This window comes from Neophocaena asiaeorientalis, unplaced genomic scaffold (genome assembly GCF_003031525.2).
Source record: "Neophocaena asiaeorientalis asiaeorientalis breed wild unplaced genomic scaffold, Neophocaena_asiaeorientalis_V1.1 scaffold669, whole genome shotgun sequence".
Taxonomy (NCBI): Eukaryota; Metazoa; Chordata; class Mammalia; order Artiodactyla; family Phocoenidae; genus Neophocaena; species Neophocaena asiaeorientalis.
The window spans coordinates 1,967,613-1,988,704 of NW_020174694.1; positions in this window are offsets into that span (position 1 = coordinate 1,967,613).

A 21,092-nucleotide genomic window follows, 5' to 3' on the forward strand; every position below is an offset into this window, starting at 1 on the left:
GCGCAGGCTCAGTAGTTGTGGCGCACGGGCTTAGTTGCTCCGCGGCAGGTGGGATCTTCCTGGACCAGGGCACGAACCCGTGTCCCCTGCATTGGCAGGCGGATTCTTAACAGCTGTGCCACCAGGGAAGCCCTTAAGGGTAATTCTTTAGAAAACAAGATTCTTCTAGCTTATCACAGGATGGAAAAGAGTAACCAGGACAACAGAGGTTGTCTAGGAATTGCAGTCCGCACAACAGGTGACAGCATCACGCACGATTTCGCGGATGCGGAGTGAGAGGACTCCACGCTAGTTAGACTTCTTTTCAATTCCTCATGACGTTTGTGCCTTTATTTCTCCATTCAGAAATAAAAGAGAGGGAGAGAGTGACACTGATTCTTTCATCGTATCTTGTTTCAAAGCTGTGAAGCCCCATGAAATAAGGTCTCTTATTTCAAAAACATGTTCTGGGATCCTGGTAGTGAAGCAGCTTTGGAAGGTTTAGAATTTCACTTACAGTAGCAGTACCGGGCCGGGGAGGAAGGTACAAGGAACAATGGAGTCCTCCTGACAATCACAGCGGGGAGGCTTATCGTAAATCACGGCCACGTGCATTCGTGAGTTTGTCACTGTTGTAAGCATTTTTTATGGATGAAGGCATTTCATCTTCAGAACCACCTGGGATGTGAGGCAGAACACTCTCAGTCCCACTTTTCGGATGAGGAAACTGAAGAAAGAGGTTAAGAAACTTGGCCTAGTTCACCTGGCTAGGAAGGAATAGAATCCTAAATTGAATCCTCGTAGGGCAGCCTCAGCTTTTCAATGACTACATTATGCTTGCTGCCTTATTTCTAAGCCCTGTTACCGCAAAAAGCATCCTTAGAAATGTTATCCTGTATGTTTTTCACAGCAAAGGTTTGACAGATAAAGACACTGCAGTTAAGAGGACTGACACCTTTACCAAGGTTACTAAAGGAGAGATATGGGAATGCAACCCAAGTTTTCACTCCGTTTCTGCTATATAATTAAATCCCTGTCATCAAAGAACTCGGTATATACTGAGATCTAAAATTCAATATGCCAGTGACAGACACAGCAAAGTCATTTAATTCCTTGGGTATTAACACGGCACCGGGGATGGAGAGGTGAACAAAACTTCGGTGATTTTGCTCAAAGTCACCCTCAAATGGCAAGAGTGAGACGTGGCCTCCTGGCTCCCTGGCCCTTCTTGCAGGAGCTCCAGCCATAGGCCCCGTGCTGACCTCCGCGAGCCTGCCCCGGGGTTCCTATATAATGGCATTAATTAGCTTACTAGGACAAAAAAAACTTGAAGAAGCAAGCAGGGGTGTTGACTTTAAAACTCAAAGGAAACAATGAACAATGACCTTTGCGGTGAAATAAAGAACACAACGCAGGAGCTCTAACCATATTCCTTCAGGATACTTCAGTTCCTTCAGGATATTTACTGCTTCAAGTCTACATCTGTGAGGATTTCACTGCGTAAGGACTTCTTTTCTCCTGAAGTCAAACTTTCTCATTATTTTCCAGCATATCAGCCTCATGAATGGCTCTCCACTTTAATTAAATGCCTTTTATATCATTTACTTACTGTAGTTGCTGAATCTGGTTAATTATTCAAGGGGGCAGAGGGAAGACACGTAGACACATTACCAAGAATGCAGAAAAAGGAGAGCTGGAAGTATCAGTGGGCAGCCCCGGAACCACGGGCTCATCCATCGGGCTGCCCCTCATCATCTCCACCTGGACGTTTATTGCAATTCTCAAGCTTACAAAAGATTTCCTCAATTCTCCCTTTCAGTCTGTTTTCAGCCCAGCAGCCAGAGCGATCCTCTTAAAAAGTCAGTCAATTATATCTGAAATGAATATCATCTTATATGTCAACTACACCTCCAAATAAAAAAATCAAATCACATTTCTCAAAACCTACCAAGTGGCTTCCTTTCTCTCTCAGTGTAAAGCTAAGTCATCACGGTGGAATCCAGGTCCTGCATGATGTTAGGGCCCCTCTGCCGCATCAGTGCACTGGTCTGCGTGCAGTTCCTCAAGTTCACTGGACACCCTCCCACCTCGGGGCCCTGGGTGCCATCTGGAGCATCCAGACACCCGTGTGGCACTCATCTACTTCCCACTGTTAGGTGAACGTGACCGGCTTGGTGAGGCTTCCTTTCCTTCCCTCCCCTATCGAGAATGGCAGCTTTGTCCCCTGCCATTGCACTCACCTCCCTGCCCTATTTCTCTCCCTTGCACCCGTCCCCATGTCATACACTGTATCTACTGTCATAACGTACTCTGTTCGTGGCTGTATAGATGCTCCCTCTGCAGTGTGAATGGCATGAGGACAAGTCTGAGTCTGTTCTGTCCACACTCAATTTCCAATGCACAGAACACCACCGGGCACATAGCAAGTGCTCAATGTGTATCTCTTGAATTAATGAATAAAGGAATGAATGAACGAAAGACTAACAGAATTTCATTTTGCAAAATAAGGAAAAGAGACTAGATGGGATGACCAACTATGCACTTGGCTACGCGGGGGCAGTAAGAAGCCCGACGTGGAAGCCTGATGCACATGAATGGCCTGATGTGGTCAGATGCTCTGGCAAAGCTAAGTAACAGTGAAACTGGTTCTAGATATGCTGGCCCAAAGGAACCAGGCATGATGTTTACCCTGAGGAAGTATACTAGCCATGCAGTAAAGACAGACTTTAGTATTTGTTTCTCAACTTTCAATTTCCCCAGATCCACAGGCCATTTGTAAACGTTCCTCATCTCCATCCTTCTATTCCACTGCCCATAGTTATATCCATTAGACTCTAAGCTCCTATCCTTCAGCCAGGTGTCTGTGGGCAGGTAACTTCACCTTTCTGTGCCTCTTTACAGAGAAAAGAATAATTTGGTTTCCACCAAGCAAATCCAAAGTCTAGCAGATGTTCCTCTGGAACTTCCCCAGAGACGGGATGGAACCTGCAGGTGTTGGGGAAGGGGGGGACCACTCTTTTCCCTTCTACTCCAAGATCTGCTCTTTGCCTTTGGCCCACAGTCATTTCAGAAGAGACGTTACCCCTTAGAAGAAACGGAAGGCCTTATTATCTAAGAGGGCAAAACATTTCGGAGGGAGAAGTTAGCACTCCATTCACCTTGGTATTTATAATTGGTGGTAAGCTCACTTCTGCTCTTAGGTCCAACACCCACAGCTGTCACCTCCCTGGGTAGTTAACAGGAACCAAAAAACCCAAAAAACAAAAACAACAACTACTCGGCAGCTTTGGTGTCACACTGTTTCTCTGTACTTGAGAAAGTCCTCATGCCAACAACTGTGAAGATCACCACGAAACAGTACTTTGCTACTGCTTTATAGTTCATGGTTGATTAGATTACCGAGGGGCTAATAATTTTTCAGCTCAGGAACATTTGTTCTTATAATTTTATGTTCATATTTAGCAACCTTGCACCTTCTCATGTCTGTCACCATCATTCTTAAGCAAGATTTTTACTCGGAAACTTCACCTTAAGGATAAAAGCTAGGTCTTCAGACCTGTTCCAGGTGACTTCCTACTATGAATGGAGTGACAACGTGTCACTTCCTTCCTACAGACTCTCCATGTAGAGCTGACTATAAAACAAGACTTTCAAACAACATTTGATTGCTTAAATAATTTATTTAAGAGCAGATTCACATACTGAAAAGAGAAAACAAAATCCTGAAGTATGGACTTAGGAAGAATATACCCACGTAAGTTGAATCAGGTATCATATCCGATTCGTTCAATACTCAAAAAAACCAAACAAATCTATTAATCCCTAGGAAACCAAGTTAAACCAGAATGTTAGGGCACTAAACACTTTTAGAAACATGGAAGTAAAAGGGATTCTCAGACGAATGCAGCCTCCAGTAAAATACACTTAGATACATTGAGTGGGGGGGGGAGAGAGGGAGGGAGGGAGGATGGGTGTTTATCTTTCTCTCCGAAATCCTCATAGACATATAACCTATAAATTGTTTATCTTTTAGGAAAATTTTCCAGACGTGGGATTATATAACTTTTAAAGCTGGAAGGTCTGTCAAGTTCATTTAGTCCAAGAACTTGACCTTACAGATGGGAGCATTGGGCTCCGAGGAGAACAAGTCATGGTCAAGCAGATGGGACAAGTGGGGCCTCCAGCTTCGTCCTCTGTGTTTTTCTCGGTAACCAAAGTTGGAGACAACAACCTGCCTTACCACACTCTCTTTGCAGAATTCCAGAATTTCCTTAGAGTTGAAAAAGACTAAGAACTCACTGTCTCATTCTGAAACGGTGAATGTGCAAATCATATCTATGCATTCAGGCCACTGTAAATAGGAACCTGACATAAGAGCAATCGGTGGGGGTAATATTCTTATGAAAATAAATAAAACCCCTTTTAGTTATCAATAGGGGGATCTGGGAGAAGTATCTGAAGTTGCGGCTGGCTGGGGCTTCACCGCATCCACTGAAAATAAACTTTGTGATCACTTATATTGAGGTGAGTCAGAAAAGAAGGAAAGAAAAAATCGGCAATATTCTCATGAAACATTGTATTCTAGACTCCTTTGTTTAACACAAAGAGCACTCCTAGCTCTTACAGCAGTGGGCTTTTAAAACATTTGTGCTTTCCCTGTAAACCAGTAGCTAAGAATGGGAAGGTGAATATTCAAAACAAAACAGAGCAGTCAGGTTTACCTGCAAATTCAAAAAGAATCGTTTTTGCAGAATTCAAATGCAGCCACGGAAGATAAAACATTTGCTGCTGGTGAGACAGAGCACATCGCCCCAGATGTCTGTGTTAGTTATCGCCGGAAAGCTGAATATCAGAAACCGATTCACATCTCGCAATAGCTGTGCCCCTAATCGTAAGCCACCTTTTTTTCCTTAAACAAACTCCTATTTTCCTCACATTCGAGAATTTTTGAGGCTGAATGCTTTCAAGACACCTGGAGACTGATCTTCAGATTCAAAGTACCATAGCAGTTAAAGATTGTTATCAACAAGCCCAGCGCTGGTGGCTGGCATTTGAAATCCCAGGGAGAAGAGAAAAGCAGGAAACTGATGCAGGAAGCACCGTGCGCAGTTATGCATCAGCAGAGACTCCCCCGCTTGCTCTGCTCCCAGGGAAGTAGCAAAGGGCCGTTCATTAACGCAGTAAAGTCTCATCAAAGAAAAATCCTAGGAAACACAGTCATGGGCTGTGCAGTAGGATTTTATGGTCATTCAACTCCATCCAGCCAGCCCTAAACTAACCTTTTCCAGGATGCTATGAAGAGTTACAAAAGAAGAAGCAAAAGATAAGTTTCAGTGAGAAAAGGAAAATGATATTATGAAACATTCAAACACTGCAAACAAAAGAGTTCTTAGAACTCTTATTATCAAAAGACATTTTTCCTGAGTCTAAGGTGATTATGGTTCAGGCTCTCAATACTAATGACTTTGTACCGGAATGAGCATAAATACTGATCCAATCCCTGGTTCATTTTGCTAAACACAAGACTACATTCCTTTGGAATTCAACTAAATTCCAATAATTCCTTCCATTTATATTTGTATTTTGTACACCATTTCTACCTTTTTTTTTTGTGTGTGTGTGTGTGTGTGTGTGTGTGTGTGTGGTACGCGGGCCTCTCACTGTTGTGGCCTCTCCCATCGCGGAGCACAGGTTCTGGACGCGCAGGCTCAGGGGCCATGGCTCACGGGCCCAGCCGCTCCGCGGCACGTGGGATCCTCCTGTACTGGGGCACGAACCTGTGTCCCCTGCATCGGCAGGCGGACTCTCAACCACTGCGCCACCAGGGAAGCCCTCTACCTTTTTAAAATAATTTTTTGGGGTCTTTATTTTCTAATTTAAGTGTAGTCGATTTACAATGTTGCATTAGTTTCAGGTATACAGCAAAGTGGTTCAGTTATATACACATATATATAAATCTATTCTTTCTCAGAGTCTTTTCCATTTTAGGTTATTACAAGATATTGAATATAATTGCCTGTGCTATACAGAAGGTCCTTGTGGTTTATCTGCCTTATATATAGTACTGTGTATATGTTAATCCCAAACTCCTAATTTATCCCTCCCTCCCGCTTTCACCTTTGGTAACCACAAGTTTGTTTTCGATGTCTGTGGGTCTTTTTCTGTATTATAAATAACTTCATTTGTATCATTTTTCTTTTTAGATTCCACATATAAGCATGTTTCTACCTTCTTCTGTTCTCAGGGTTGGCACTCTGTCTACCACCTCTGGGTCAGCCCCTCCCTTCTTCCCTTCCCTTTCTAAAATTTGTATGCTTCAGAGAAGACAAAAATAAGTCTCTGGTAGGTAACATCTCACATTTCATCCTGCCTCCCCTTCTTTCTCACCCCTTGACGCACAAGAAGTTTGAAGATGAAGACCTATGTAATGTGTCCCCATTGTGCTACATAAGGCAGAGACAGTTCATAGGAGAGAGGGAAGGCTTATCCATGGCAAATGTTGCCCAAGAGATTCCTTCTTCTCAACCTATTTTTGCACAAAGAGATACTTCTGTTGATGGCCCCAGTTATCAACAATTAAATGGAAACCAAAACTTTGGAGCTGCAAGGTTGATGAGAGATGGATCAACTGGTCCAAACTGCCTTGAAGTTGAGGATTTTCATATGCAGAGAAGGTAAATACCATGCCCATGATCACCCAGCTTGTGAGCAGAAAACTGATAGCTCAAGATGTTAATTCTGAGATACCCAACTGCTGGTAATTGAGTCCGATCTAATACCTACGTATTACTAGACTCAACCATGACCCATCCAAGACAGCACTCCTACCTCTAGTCAACTTGTCCTGCATTTGGGAACACATCCAGAATCTAAAATAATGCTTACTGTCAATCACATTGTTTATATTTTCCAAACGACAGACTATGAGACCACATTCTGAGGTCCATAAGCAAGAAATCATAAAAATTTTAGCATATTTTTACATAAATATGCACATCTTGGCCTGTTCCGGTCTATGGAAATTGGGGAACAGTTGAAGTTAAAAAAAATTTTTTCCCATCTTGACTCTACGTCCTAATTCTCACAGAAACACCTTGAATCAAGAAATGTTCTGTAGTGACCCTTGATGTTTTGACAGCTGTAGAAACACAAATGAATAAGACGTGACCTAAAATAGCTTACATGCAGGAATAGTAACATACAAAAGCATGAATCATGACAGTCTGCAGTCAAGTGCTAAACTTCCAGGAACAGAATGCAGTTCAATGGAACACGATCTAGGAAGACAGGCAGAGCCTTTAAAAGGCAGAGAGGGAGAAACCATAAACAAAGGCCCCAAACTAGCAGGACGATCAGTGAAGAAATCAAACTGAGCTGGACAAAGCAGAGAAGACGTGCTGAGGCAGCCTGGGAGATAACGTAGGCATTTGTTTCAGGCGTTCCAGACAGAAACCCCAGAGGAGGGATTGAGATTTAATACATTATGGAATAGAGTACACGGTCCAAGTTTATCAGTCCTTTAGACTGACCTCTGCCACAATTTACTGAACCTGTTTGGGAAGCAGAGGTGGAAACCAGGGAGGTGACAAATGAAAACAAAAACTTGTTTTCCTGAGTCCTAAATTGCAGATTTCTGAGTTTTTAATTCAGGCCTTTATTCAGCAAAATATTTCTTCTCCATCACCTTGCCAAGGAAATTGGGTTTCTTTCTTACCTTTTGTTCTGATTTTCTTTCAAATTGACTTCAATTGCTTATATACATATATTTTTCCTTTTTACACTAAACTCATAAGTGACCATTGTTTTGCCTATTCTGCAAAGTTCCAGCTTTGAGCATGAAAAGAAAAGCAACATCAATGAAACTCAGCATCTTCCCGCCACAGTCTGACCTACCCTGAAGTCCGGGCCATTCCGCATAAATCATTTCCACATGCCTCAAGTCTAAAAGCAAGGCTGAGAGATGCTACTACTTAAATCTCAGTTGAGGTGATATAAATTAAGGTTTTCCCCAAAGAAACTAGATATAACCATACGTTTTTTTTTTTAATTTTGCCGAAGAAAAAGAAAATACAAAAGCCACCATGTTTAATGTAAAATGTTATAGATTTTTATCTAGAAAATTTCAACCAATTCTAAGGAAATTCACCATCAATCGTCCTTATTTAGTTTCTTTGGAAAAAGAATGAAAGATTAGATTTTACTGTGCCACCCAATCATTCACCTTAATATTCCTGTGTAAGAACACAGACTGGAGGAAAGCACAGTGCTCTGACAACTCAAGGCAACACACAAGCATGCAGATGCTAATGTAAGTTGAACCCCTGACTTTCCACATTACTCAAGCAAATCATCTGATGCTCTGGCCTTCTGACCAGCCCTGTGGCAACACCTTGTCAAAAGCAATCCTAGCAATAAAAATCATACTTCTGTACATAAGTTGTACTACTTCAAGAGGACCCATTTTACTTCAACATGTTCTGTAAAATTTACTGTGACTTACTCGACTTAGAATTCTTAGGCGAAAAGTGTGTGTGTGTGTGTGTGTGTATACACAGGCACACACATCATGATTAAGGTTTTCATTTTACAATTACATGTCTTGTATGCCAAAGCCTTAGAAAAGTATGTTGGATTGTATTAACAATCTCTCCTGAGAGATCCTGAAGCACTGAAATTACATCAGTCATTGAAAACGTACCCCCTGGAAAAGTAGAACGAGGCATGAAGACAACTGGACTATTCTTGGTCTTGAATGCAAAGCTTCCTTTACAGTCCAAGGACACAAGGAAACGTGACATGACCAAGAGAAAGTCAGCTGGAAAAGAAGAGTAGGAATGTCATGTCTGGGTCCTCTCCCCAGCACAGAGCAAACGTGAAGGGCACTGTCAAAGCCCGCACAGTCTGACTCTGGCATTGATTCTCACTAAGGGAAGGAGCAGAAATAACATACTGCGAAGGACTGTATAATGGTGATGTATTTACTCTCATTTCAGGGGGAAGGGAACCATGCAGAGAGCAGAGTAAAGAGGTTACTTACGTTTATACTTTGAGAACCTTGAAAGTACAGGATACTGAACTGCCAGGGTAAGCAGAAAGGTGTCGTGATCCATAACAAGGAGATAAGAGAAATGTTGAACAAGATGTCCAAATGATATGAAGGATGCTTAAAGCATCAACATGGCCAGGTGGACCATTATCTGACTTAGGGGCTGGAGAAGGGCACTCAGCTGAAGTCCTCTAGGTCTGAAGGGAAAATAGAGCCTGATGCTAACTCGTCTGGTTGTTAATGTAAATACCAGGTGACTTAGCAGCATCCGGTTAAACACCTAGGGCTTAATATGGAAACTGTCCTATCTTAGAATTGTGAACAAAACCTTGTTTTAAAACCGTAATTGGGAATTCCCTGGAGGTCCAGTGGTTAGGACTCCACACTTCCATTGCAGGGGCCATGGGTTCAATTCCCTGGTCGGGGAACTAAGATCTCGCAAGCCGTGGGACAAAAAAATGCTATAAATAAAAAATAATAATAAAACCATAATTATTAAAGAAAGGTATCAGTCGAATCACTTACTTCTCTCAATAAACTGTCTCCTAGAATTTTTATAAACTCTGACTTAAGACCCAAACTTCTATTACTCTCCCCTGATTAATTTACTTTCAGAATTTTCTGGTCCTGTGATACCCGTTGACTTCCTATCTTCCAAAATATAAACTAAACGAGCAATGGGTAAACACTTAGGAACTAATGTGATCGTCAACATGAAAGGAATTATAAAAAAGTATTTACTGGCCACTTCATTTTCTACTTCCTTATTAAATGATTGTTATAGATTGTAACAGGAATTGTACATATATTTTTTAAAAACGGTTATGTCAAATTCTGTCAGCAAAAAGCAAGATTTTTTTTTCCCTTGAAGAAGCATGTGACTCATCTGATCCATGTTATCAACCAAAATTCAGGGGTAAGTTAGCCTTGAAAATGCTCCCTAGAAGAGCCAAGTTTGTATTCAGGCAAAAATAAGACGCCTGTTTTCAATATAATAGGCAAAACCATCTCTTTTTTTTTTTTTTAACATCTTTATTGGAGTATAATTCCTTTACAATGGTATGTTAGTTTCTGCTTTATAACACAGTGAATCAGTTATACATATACATATGTTCCCATATATCTTCCCTCTTGGATCTCCCTCCCTCCCAGCATCCCTATCCCACCCCTCTAGGTGGTCACAAAGCACCACGCTCATCTCCCTGTGCTATGCGGCTGCTTCCCACCAGCTATCTATTTTAAGTTTGGTAGTGTATATATATGTCCATGAAACTCTCACTTTTTCACAGCTCACCCTTCCTGCTCGCCATATCCTCAAGTCCATTCTCTAGTAGGTCTGTGCTTTTATTCCCGTCTTGCCTCTAGGTTCTTCATGACTTTTTTTTTTCCTTAGATTCCATATATATGTGTTAGCATACGGTATTTGTTTTTCTCTTTCTGACTTACTTCACCCTGTATGACAGACTCTAGGTCCATCCATTTCACTACAAACAACACAATTTCGTTTCTTGTTATGGCTGAGTAATATTCCATTGTATATACGTGACACATCTTCTTTATCCATTCATCTGTAGAGGGACGCTTAGGTTGCTTCCGTGTCCTGGCTATTGTAAACAGAACTGCAATGAACATTTTGGTATGTGACTCTTTTTGAATTATGGTTTTCTCACAGTATATGCCCATTAGTGGGATTGCTGGGTCGTATGGTAGTTCTGTTTGTAGTTTTTAAAGGAACCTCCATACTGTTCTCCATAGTGACTGTATCAATTTACATTCACACCAACAGAGCAAGAGGGTTCCCTTTTCTCCACACCCTCTCTAGCATTTATGGTTTGTAGATTTTTTGATGATGGCCACTCTGACCAGTGTGAGATGATATCTCATTGTAGTCTTGATTAGCATTTCTCTAATGATTAATGATGTTGAGCATTCTTTCATGTGTTTGTTGGCAATCTGTGTATCTTCTTTGGAGAAATGTCTATTTAGGTCTTCTGCCCATTTCTGCATAGGGTTGTTTTTTTTTGATATTAAGCTGATTGTAAATTTCGGAGATTAATCCTTTGTCAGTTGCGTCATTTGCAAATATTTTCTCCCATTCTGAGGGTTGTCTTTTTGTCTTGTTTATGGTTTCCTTTGCTGTGCAAAGGCTTTTAAATTTCATTAGGTCCCATTTGTTTATTTTTGTTTTTATTTCCATTTCTCTAGGAGGTGGGTCAAAAAGGATTTTGCTGTGACTTATGTCAAAAAGTGTTCTGTGTATGTTTTCCTCTAAGAGTTTGATAGTGTCTGGCCTTACATTTAGGTCTTTAATCCATTTTGAGTTTATTTTTGTGTATGGTGTTAGGGAGTGTTCTAATTTCATACTTTTACATGTACCTTTCCAGTTTTGCGAGCACCACTTATTGAAGAGGTTGTCTTTTCTCCACTGTATATTCTTGCCTCCTTTATAAAAGATAAGGTGACCATATGTGCATGGGTTTATCTCTGGGCACCATTCCTGTTCCATTGATCTATATTTCTGTTTTTGTGCCAGTACCATACTACCTTGATTACTGTAGCTTTGTAGTATAGTCTGAAGTCAGGGAGCCTGATTCATCCAGCTCCGTTATGTTTCTCAAGATTGCTCTGGCTATTCGGGGTCTTATGCATTTCCATACAAATTGTGAAATTTTTTGTTCTAGTTCTGTGAAAAATGCCAGTGGTAGTTTGATAGGGATGGCATTGAATCTGTAGATTGCTTTGGGTAGTAGAGTCATTTTCACAATGTTGATTCTTCCAATCCAAGAACATGGTGTATAAAACTTCCAAAACTATGCTGAGTAAGAGTGGTGAGAGTGGGCAACCTTGTCTTGTTCCTGGTCTCACTGGAAGTGGTTTCAGATTTTCACCATTGAGGACGATGTTGGCTGTCGGTTTGTCATATATGGCCTTTATTATGTTGAGGAAAGTTCCCTCCGTGCCTACTTTCTGGAAGGTTATCATAAATGGGTGTTGAATTTTGTCAAAAGCTTTCTCTGCATCTATTGAGATGATCATATGGTTTTTCTCCTTCAATTTGATAATATGGTGTATCACATTGATTGATTTGCGTATACTGAAGAATCCTTGCATTCCTGAGATAAACCCCACTTGATCATGGTGTATGATCCTTTTAATGTGCTGTTGGATTCTGTTCGCAAGTATTCTGCATCTATGTTCATCAGTGATATTGGCCTGTAGTTTTGTTTCTTTGTGACATCTTTGTCTGGTTTTGTTATCATGGTGATGGTGGCCTCGTAGAAGGAGTTGGGGAGTGTTCCTCCCTCTGCTGTATTTTGGAAGAATTTGAGAAGGATAGGTGTTAGCTCTTCTCTAAATGTTTGATAGAATTCGCCTGTGAAGCCATCTGACCCCGGGCTTTTGTTTGTTGGAAGATTTTTAATCACAGTTTCAATTTCAGTGTTTGTGATTGGTATGTTCATATTTTCTATTTCTTCCTGGTTCAGTCTCGGAAGGTTGTGCATTTCTAAGAATTTGTCCACTTCTTCCAGGTTGTCCATTGTATTGGCATAGAGTTACTTCTAGTAATCTCTCACGATCCTTTGTATTTCTGCAGTGTCAGTTGTTACTTCTCCTTTTTCATTTCTATTACTATTGATTTGGGTCTTCTTCCTTTTTTTCGTGATGAGTCTGGCTAATGGTTTATCAATTTTGTTTATCTTCTCAAAGAACCAGCTTTTAGTTTTATTCATCTTTGCTATCATTTCCTACATTTCTTTGTCATTTATTTCCGATCTGATCTTTATGATTTCTTTCCTTCTGCTAACTTTCGGGTTAGTTTGTTCTTCTATATCTAATTGCTTTAGGTGTAATATTAGGTTGTTTATTTGAGATGTTTCTTGTTTTTTAAGGTAGGATTGTACTGCTATAAACTTCCCTCTTAGAACTGCTCTTGCTGCATTCCATACGTTTTGGGTCATCGTGTTTTCATTGTCATTTGTTTCTAGATATTTTTTTATTTCCTCTTTGATTTCTTCAGTGATCTCTTGGTGATTAAGTAGTGTATTGTTTAGCCTCCATGTGTTTGTATTTTTACAGATTTTTTTCTGTAACTGATATCTAGTCTCATAGCATTGTGGTTGGAAAAGACACTTAATACGATTTCAATTTTCTTAAATTTACCAAGGCTTGACTTGTGACCATCTATCCTGGAAAATGTCCCATGAGCACTTGAGAAGAATGTGCATTCTGTTGTTTTTGGATGGAATGTCCTATAAATATCAATTAAGTCCATCTTGTTTAATGCATCATTTAAAGCTTGTTTTTCCTTATTTATTTTCGTTATGGTTGATCTGTCCATTGGTGAAGGTGGGGTGTTAAAAGTTCCCTACTATTATCGTGTTACTGTCGATTTCCCCTTTTATGGCTGTCAGCATTTGCCTTATGTATTGAGGGGCTCCTATGTTGGGTACATAAATATTTACAATTGTTGTATCTTCTTCTTGGATTGATCCCTTGATCATTATGTAGTGTCCTTCTTTGTCTCTTGCAATAGCCTTTGTTTTAAAGTCTATTTTGTCTGATATGAGAATTGCTACTTCAACTTTCTTTTGATTTCCATTTGCATGGAATATCTTTTTCAATCCCCTCACTTTCAGTCCGTATGTGTCCCCAGGTCTGAAGTGGGTCTCTTGTAGACGGCACCAAGAGCCTTTCATTCACACGGCTCAGAATAAAAGGGAGAAGAAATAGATAGAAAAAACAAAATAAAAAAGTTTTTAAAATAAAAAATATTAAGAAAAAAATTTTAATTAAAAAAAAAAGGACGTACAGAACCCTAAGAGAAATGGTAGCAAAGCTATACAGACAAAATCTCACACAGAAGCATTCATACACACTCACAAAAAAAGAAAAAGGGAAAAAATATATATATCTTTGCTCCCAAAGTCCACCTCCTCAATTTGGGATGATTCGTTGTCTATTCACGTATTCCACAGATGCAGGGTACATCACGTTGATTGTGGAGCTTTAATCCGCTGCTTCTGAGGCTGCTGGGAGAGAATTCGGGGGCTCTGGCTCACTCAGGCCAGGGGGAGGGAGGGGCACGGAGTGTGCGGCCAGCCTGCGGCGGCAGAAGCCAATGTGATGTTGCAACAGCCTGAGGCGCGCCGTGCGTTCTCCCGGGGAAGTTGTCCCTGGATCACCAGACCCTGGCATTGGCGGGCTGCAAAGGCTGCCCAGAAGGGGCGTGTGGATAGTGACCTGCGCTCGCACACAGGCTTCTTGGTGGCGGCAGCATCAGGCTTAGCGTCTCAGGCCCGTCTGTGGGGTCCAAGCTGTTAGCCGCGACTCGCGCCCGTCTCTGGAGCTCCCTTATTCAGCGCTCTTAATCCCCTCTCCTCACGCACCAGGAAACAAAGAGGCAAGAAAAAGTCTCTTGCCTCTTCGGCAGGTCCAGACATTTTCCCGGACTCCCTCCCGGCTAGCCATAGTGCACTAACCCCATCAGGCTGTGTTCACGCCGCCAACCCCAGTCCTCTCCCGGTGCTCCGACCGAAGCCCGAGCCTCAGCTCCCAGCCCCCGCCCGCCCAGGCGGGTGAGCAGACAAGCCTCTCAGGCTGGTGAGTGCCGGTCGGCACCGATCCTCTGCGCCAGAATCTCTCCGCGTTGCCCTCCGCACCCCTGTTACTGCGCTGTCCTCCACAGCTCCAAAGCTTCCCCCCTCCACCACCCGCAGTCTCCGCCCGCAAAGGGGCTTCCTAGTGTCTGAAAACCTTTCCTCCTTCACAGCTCCCTCCTACTGGTGCAGGTCCTGTCCCTATTCTTTTGTCTCTGTTTATTCTTTTTTCTTTCGCCCTAGCCAGGTACGTGGGGAGTTCCTTTGCCTTTTGGTCTTCTGCCAGCATTCAGTAGGTGTTCTGTAGGAGTTGTTCCACGCGTAGATGTATTTCTGATGTATTTGTGGCGAGGAAGGTGATCTCCATGTCTTACTCTTCCTTCATCTTGAAGCTCCTCCAAGACCATCTCTTGATGACTTAGCCTTCCCAAAGTTTCCATTTTTGAAGGACAGGTAAATTGATTTGGATTCTATTTTATATTCCATTTCCCACAGTCAGTAAGACTTACCAAGCATCACTTTTACTGTTTCCTATCTGAGGGAAGAAAAATATAACTACCAAAGATAAGTGAAAAAATATATAATCTTAAAGTATTATATACTGCAACCAAGTTATAATGACTTGGAAAAAATTCATAAAACTTGATTGATTTCACTTCAATTATTTTCCAACTGATGATTCATTACAGCAATACCACATCTTTAGATCTCCCCATCTTTAGAACCCTGAGGGATCTTAAACCTTGCAGTATTAGGAAGAATGGGAGACAAGCAGAGACTCTTCAAACCTTCTTTTCCCTCTCCTAATACTAATCTTATGAAACGTTGAAGTTATATCTGCTTTTCAAGTTAGTTGTTCGAACAAAAGGGGTTTGAACTGAGTAGGTCCACTTATACATCTTACACACAAGTCTTTTTCAATAAATATAGTACCTGTATTTTCATTTTACAGATCTTTAGATTAACGAAGTGTGGGTGAAAGTTTATGGTCGATTAGAGATCACAAGACGTGGAATCAAAAGAACCAGTGGTTTTTTTTTTTTTTGTGGTACGCGGGCCTCTCACTGTTGTGGCCTCTCCCGTTGTGGAGCACAGGCTCCGGACGCACAGGCTCAGCAGCCATGGCTCACGGGCCCAGCCGCTCCGCGGCATGTGGGATCCTCCCGGACCGGGGCACGAACCTGTGTCCCCTGCATCGGCAGGCAGACCCCCAACCACTGCACCACCAGGGAAGCCCAAGAACCAGTGTTTGAGTCCTGATTCTACCCAAACTGTTTCAGCTTCCTGCCTTTGGGTGAGTTATTTTACAATTCCTTTGTTTCAGAGGCAGAGATGGCAGTATTCAGATTTTCAACTGCAAGGAGGTCGGTGGCCCTAACACCCCTGCATTATTCCAGGGGCAACTGTACATACATCTGAAGGTAGTATTTGTACATATGTGCAAGTCATCAATGATCTGGGTTTCAGACAATGTCTGGGCCACAACTGCATTCAAGGACTCCTAGCAATCATTCACCCTCCGTAGGGTGTGGACCTGAGCCCAGCAGCGGGGGCTGAGGCTGGAAGGTTGAAAAGCAGAGGAGGAAATGCAGGAGAGAGAAGCAAGGGAAGCAGAGGGGAAACTGGCGAGAGGAGCCTAAGGTGTATGAGTGTGGAACATGGAATAAGCCCGAAGAAATAGTCCTTTACTGTTTTCATCTGCAAGTTCTCTTTAAAAAGTCATTTAGACAAAAGATCTTAGAAGTCCTCATTTAAGATGTGGTACATATATACAATGGAATACTACTCAGCCATGAAAAAGAATGAAATAATGCCATTTGTAGCAACACAGATAGACCTAGAGATTATCATACTAAGTCAGAAACAGAAAGACAAATATCATATGATATCACTTATATATGGAATCTAAAATATGACACAATTGGACTTATCTACAAAACGGAAACAGACTCACAGACATAGAGAACAGACTTGTGATTGCCAAGGGGGGGCTGGGGGAGGGAAGGATAGGGAGTTTAGGGTTAGCAAATGCAAACTAATATATAGGATGATGGATAAACAACAGGGTCCTACTGTGTAGCACAAGGAACTATATTCAATATCCTGTGATAAACCATAATGGAAAAGAATATGAAAAAGAATATTATATATATGTATAACTGAATCACTTTGCTATACAATAGAAATTAACACACTGGAAATCAAAATAAAATTTTTTTAAAAGTCCACATTTAAAAAATGTCATTTAGAAGACAGTAAATTAGACCTGTGCCTAAATCACAAACAAGTTGGATACTTTGGGGTACAGAAGAGACAAATTATTCATTAATTAAGTCTGTCAACTTTCTCCCTATAAATGGTGGAGAGAAGATATTGGTCTGAAAATTTCTACTGATATTACCTATTCGGTGGCAGTCGTGGACAGGCTCAGTTTCTGGGCCTGCATCACTCAGAAGGAGGAGGAAAGTAATCTCTAAAAATAAACCAATTTCCACAGAAATGTTAAGTGTCCTCTTGAGATTTCCTGGGTTGGGTAGTTGACCTGTATGTGGTTACATAGCGTAACACCTGATATTTAGCATCAAGGTTAATGCACTTTGATAGATAATATAAATGACAGAAATAATAATATAAAGGACAAAAATAATCTAAACAGTCAACTTTTGTCAAAGGGCTGATGGCACTCTTAGCAAGTAGACAGGTGCATTAGTGAACCAGACATTCCCCCAAACAAAACATCTACTGCCCATCAGAATAATCTCTATTAGGTCTACTGCTATCTTTTATTGTTCTATTTTATGCCTATTCTCGGTTACTCTTCTACAGGTGCCAGGCTATAGTACTGAGGACAAGAACTCCTTTGAAGGTGAAAACAATTTTACGTAATAACAAGAACGTGATCTTGAAAACCAAGGAAACAATGTACAATTTCAGGGTCATATAAGTTGGGAAAAAAAGGGGTATTTATTTTGTCATTAACTATTTAATAATGCATCTACCTTTGTCTGAAATAGAAAAGAAAATAAATTGACATTACCTTCTTTAGGGACATTTGTTCTAGCTTATTTTGCTATGCATAGACATATTAAATCTAAATGAATATTTGATATGGTTAAGTTGCTTTTGTTACTTAATAGTCGTATTTTGAAATAAATATCAGATATATATTTTATATGGGGGAGCTGAGTGAGAATCCTTCTCATGCCTTTTACAAAACATCGAATTCTCAGGAGAAAACAGATCTGCGCTGCTTTGCCCCAAGATGCAATAGCGCCCTCAGCAGATAGGTAAACGGCAAAAGGCTCAATGTATGGTTACACTAGAGGCGAAGTCTGATTCCAGCGAGCTCATCAAGCAGTCATGATGAGACATGGTGAACTGGGTGATATCTCATATTGCCAAGAAAGGCACAGAGATTTAGCAAAATAAGAAAGCATTAAGAAAGGATTGGAAAGTCTTGGCTACAAAGTAGGCCATCCGAAAAAGACCGAGCATTTTAATTGGCTACACACTCAAATGCGTCAAAGGTATGACACGACTTACCACAAAAAAGGTAGCACAGATAGACGGTGTTCATGGAATGAGAGTGCGGAAAGGAAAAACACCGATCTCTTGGTACCCTGATCTTTTTCAGGAAGCAACCAGGATATTCAGTTCAGTTTTTGGACTCCCATTTCAAGTGGTGCATTGAAATCTAGAAGACATTCAGAGGATGTGCACGATGGGGACAGGACGGAAAATATGTCATCGGGGGTGGGGAAGAAGGGGAGTAGCTGCTTAGTCTGAAAAGGAGCCCAATTCAGGAAAATAAGAGAGCATCCAAGTGTGACTCTGTGCCTCCCTTGATCCTCAACTTCCACAAATATAAAATGACCACACACAGCACTCAGGGCCTTCATGACTTTACCCCCCCACCCATTTCCACCCCAGTCCTCTGCTCTCTGCTTGAACTGTAACTCCTGCATTATGGAGCCAACACACAGCAGGAAGCCTCCCTGCTTTTGTGCTACTATTCCTTGTCTTAAGGTGCCCTTTCACCTCTGCACTCCTTCTTCCTGGGATAACTCCCCCTCATCTTTAAGACTCAGATCAAACTTATTTACTCTTGAAAACATTTTCACCCCCTCCTCTACTTTCCATCTCCCTGCCCCATCCAGAGTCTCTCCTCTGTGAGTCTACAGCACCCTGAGCATATTTATAGCATATACTTAATTATAATGACCCACGTGTAACTTCCCTGTTAGCAGGGAAACTGGAAAGCAGAGATTCAATCTAACTTCTAATGGCTGTGAATGACTTCAGCTGAATTGAGCTGAATGTCCATGATATTAAAAGGTGAATGAGCTTCCATCAACCACAAATATATATTGAATTCCTATTAAGGGCCAAGCAGTGAGGCAGTGGGCTAAGTTAGCTAACACCAGAGACAAAGAAAGCGAGTAGATACTCATCTCAGTAATGCAACAACTTTTTTTTTTTTTTACCAGAATCAAACACTTATTTATTTATTTATTTGGCCGTGCCGCGCAGCAGGTGGGATCTTAGTTCCCCGACCAGGGATCAAACCCGCGCCCCCTGCATTGGAAGCACAGAGTGTTAACCACTGGACCGCCAGAAGTCCCTGGAACAACTTTTAAATAATGAGATCTGCTTGGAAATGGAATAGAACACCTAGGAACGAAGTTTGTTCACCATCATTGAAAGTGTCAGGAACACCACATAAAAATTATTTCATAATTGGGAGGCTGTATTAGAGCATTAGGAACTTTCTAAGAGCCCTCCCAGCACTAAGATGCTATAGTGTCTTCTGCTATACTTCTTGTCAAAGGTGAGAGAAACATATCCATTTGCATCTTTCAGTAACACAGCGATAGCTACGCAGTTCTACATTGAGTTAAACTAAAGTACTCAAGGAAAGCTTTTGCTGCAGGGCGTCACGATACAGCCAGAAAATAAACTGCTAAAATGTGAGCTAGTACTTAGCACTTCTCATTTCCTTAGCTAACGAAGGAAAAGCATTTCCGGTGCCATTTCTGTGTACGTGTGTGTGCACCATCTGTGTGTGCAAACGTGCGGTTAAACGTTTGTCTAAGTTCTATCATCAGAAATTACAGAACACAAAATACTGCACACCGGCAACGTACTCCTGCATTATCATCAAAAGTGGCCACGTTTAAGAACAAATAAAAGGAGAGAATGCATTTTGTACTAAGTGACACTAAATTGAATTAACTATTAGCGTTTAATGACATGCAGTGAAACAGGAACAAAACTGGCCATCGTTCAAACGAACTACTGACTCAGGGTCCAAATAAGAAAGGGAATAGATTTCAAAACGCTCACAGACGCAGCAGTACGCAGGCAATGTGTGGACAGCAGAGCAGGGTGGTAATAAGCAAGCACTGTGTGCCCAGTCCCCCGGGCTGCGACCAGTGACCTACAGCTGTGTGCTCCTGGGTAACTTACTTAACTCCAGTCTACCTCAGTTTCCATAACTGTAAAATGAGGATAATATCACCTACCTAATAGATATTTGAGGAGCACTGAATGAGATAAGCCCTGTAAAGCACTAAGAACAGTGTTGACACATGGTAAGGATTCACAAATGTAAGCTGTCATGATTGTACCAAGACACATTTTCAAACTAGTGGCTCCACAGTTATCAATATAAAGTGAAATGTTATATTCATTGCAGCACTATTTACAATAGCCAAGACATGGAAGCAACCTAAATGTCCACCGACAGATGAATGGATAAAGAAGATGTGTTTTATATATATATATATATGTATACACACACACACATATGCAACAATGGAATATGACTCAGTCACAAAAAAGAATGAAATAATGCCATTTGCAGCAACATGGATGGACCTAGAGATTATCATACTAAGTGAAGTAAGACAGAGATAGATATTACATGATATCACTTGTATGTGGAATCTAAAAAATAATACAAATGAACTTATTTCCAAACAGAAAGAGCCTCACAGATATAAAAAAGAAATTTATGGTGCCAAAAGGGTAAGAGACAAATTAGGAGTATAGCATTAACAGATACACACTATTATACATAAGATAGATAACCAGCAAGGACCTACTGTACAGCACAGGGAACTATACTCAATATTTTGTAATGATCTGTAAGGGAAGAGAATCTGAAAAAGAAAAAATATGTATATGTATAACTGAATCGCTGTTCTGTACACCTGAAACTAACATAATATTGTAAATCAACTATACTTCAATAAAAAAATAATAAGAAATGAAAAATAAACAAAAAAGCCAAAGTAAAATGTTATTGTTTACGAGTGTTTATTTACAGGACTAGATTCAAAGGTTACAGAATCATGATTGTTCGATACATGTAAATTACATTCCTTCCCACCAAGCTTTTCATTCTCAGGGTAAGAATCTACCTCATAGCACCGTTAGAGCAATGAAATGAATTACTAATGACAAAGAGC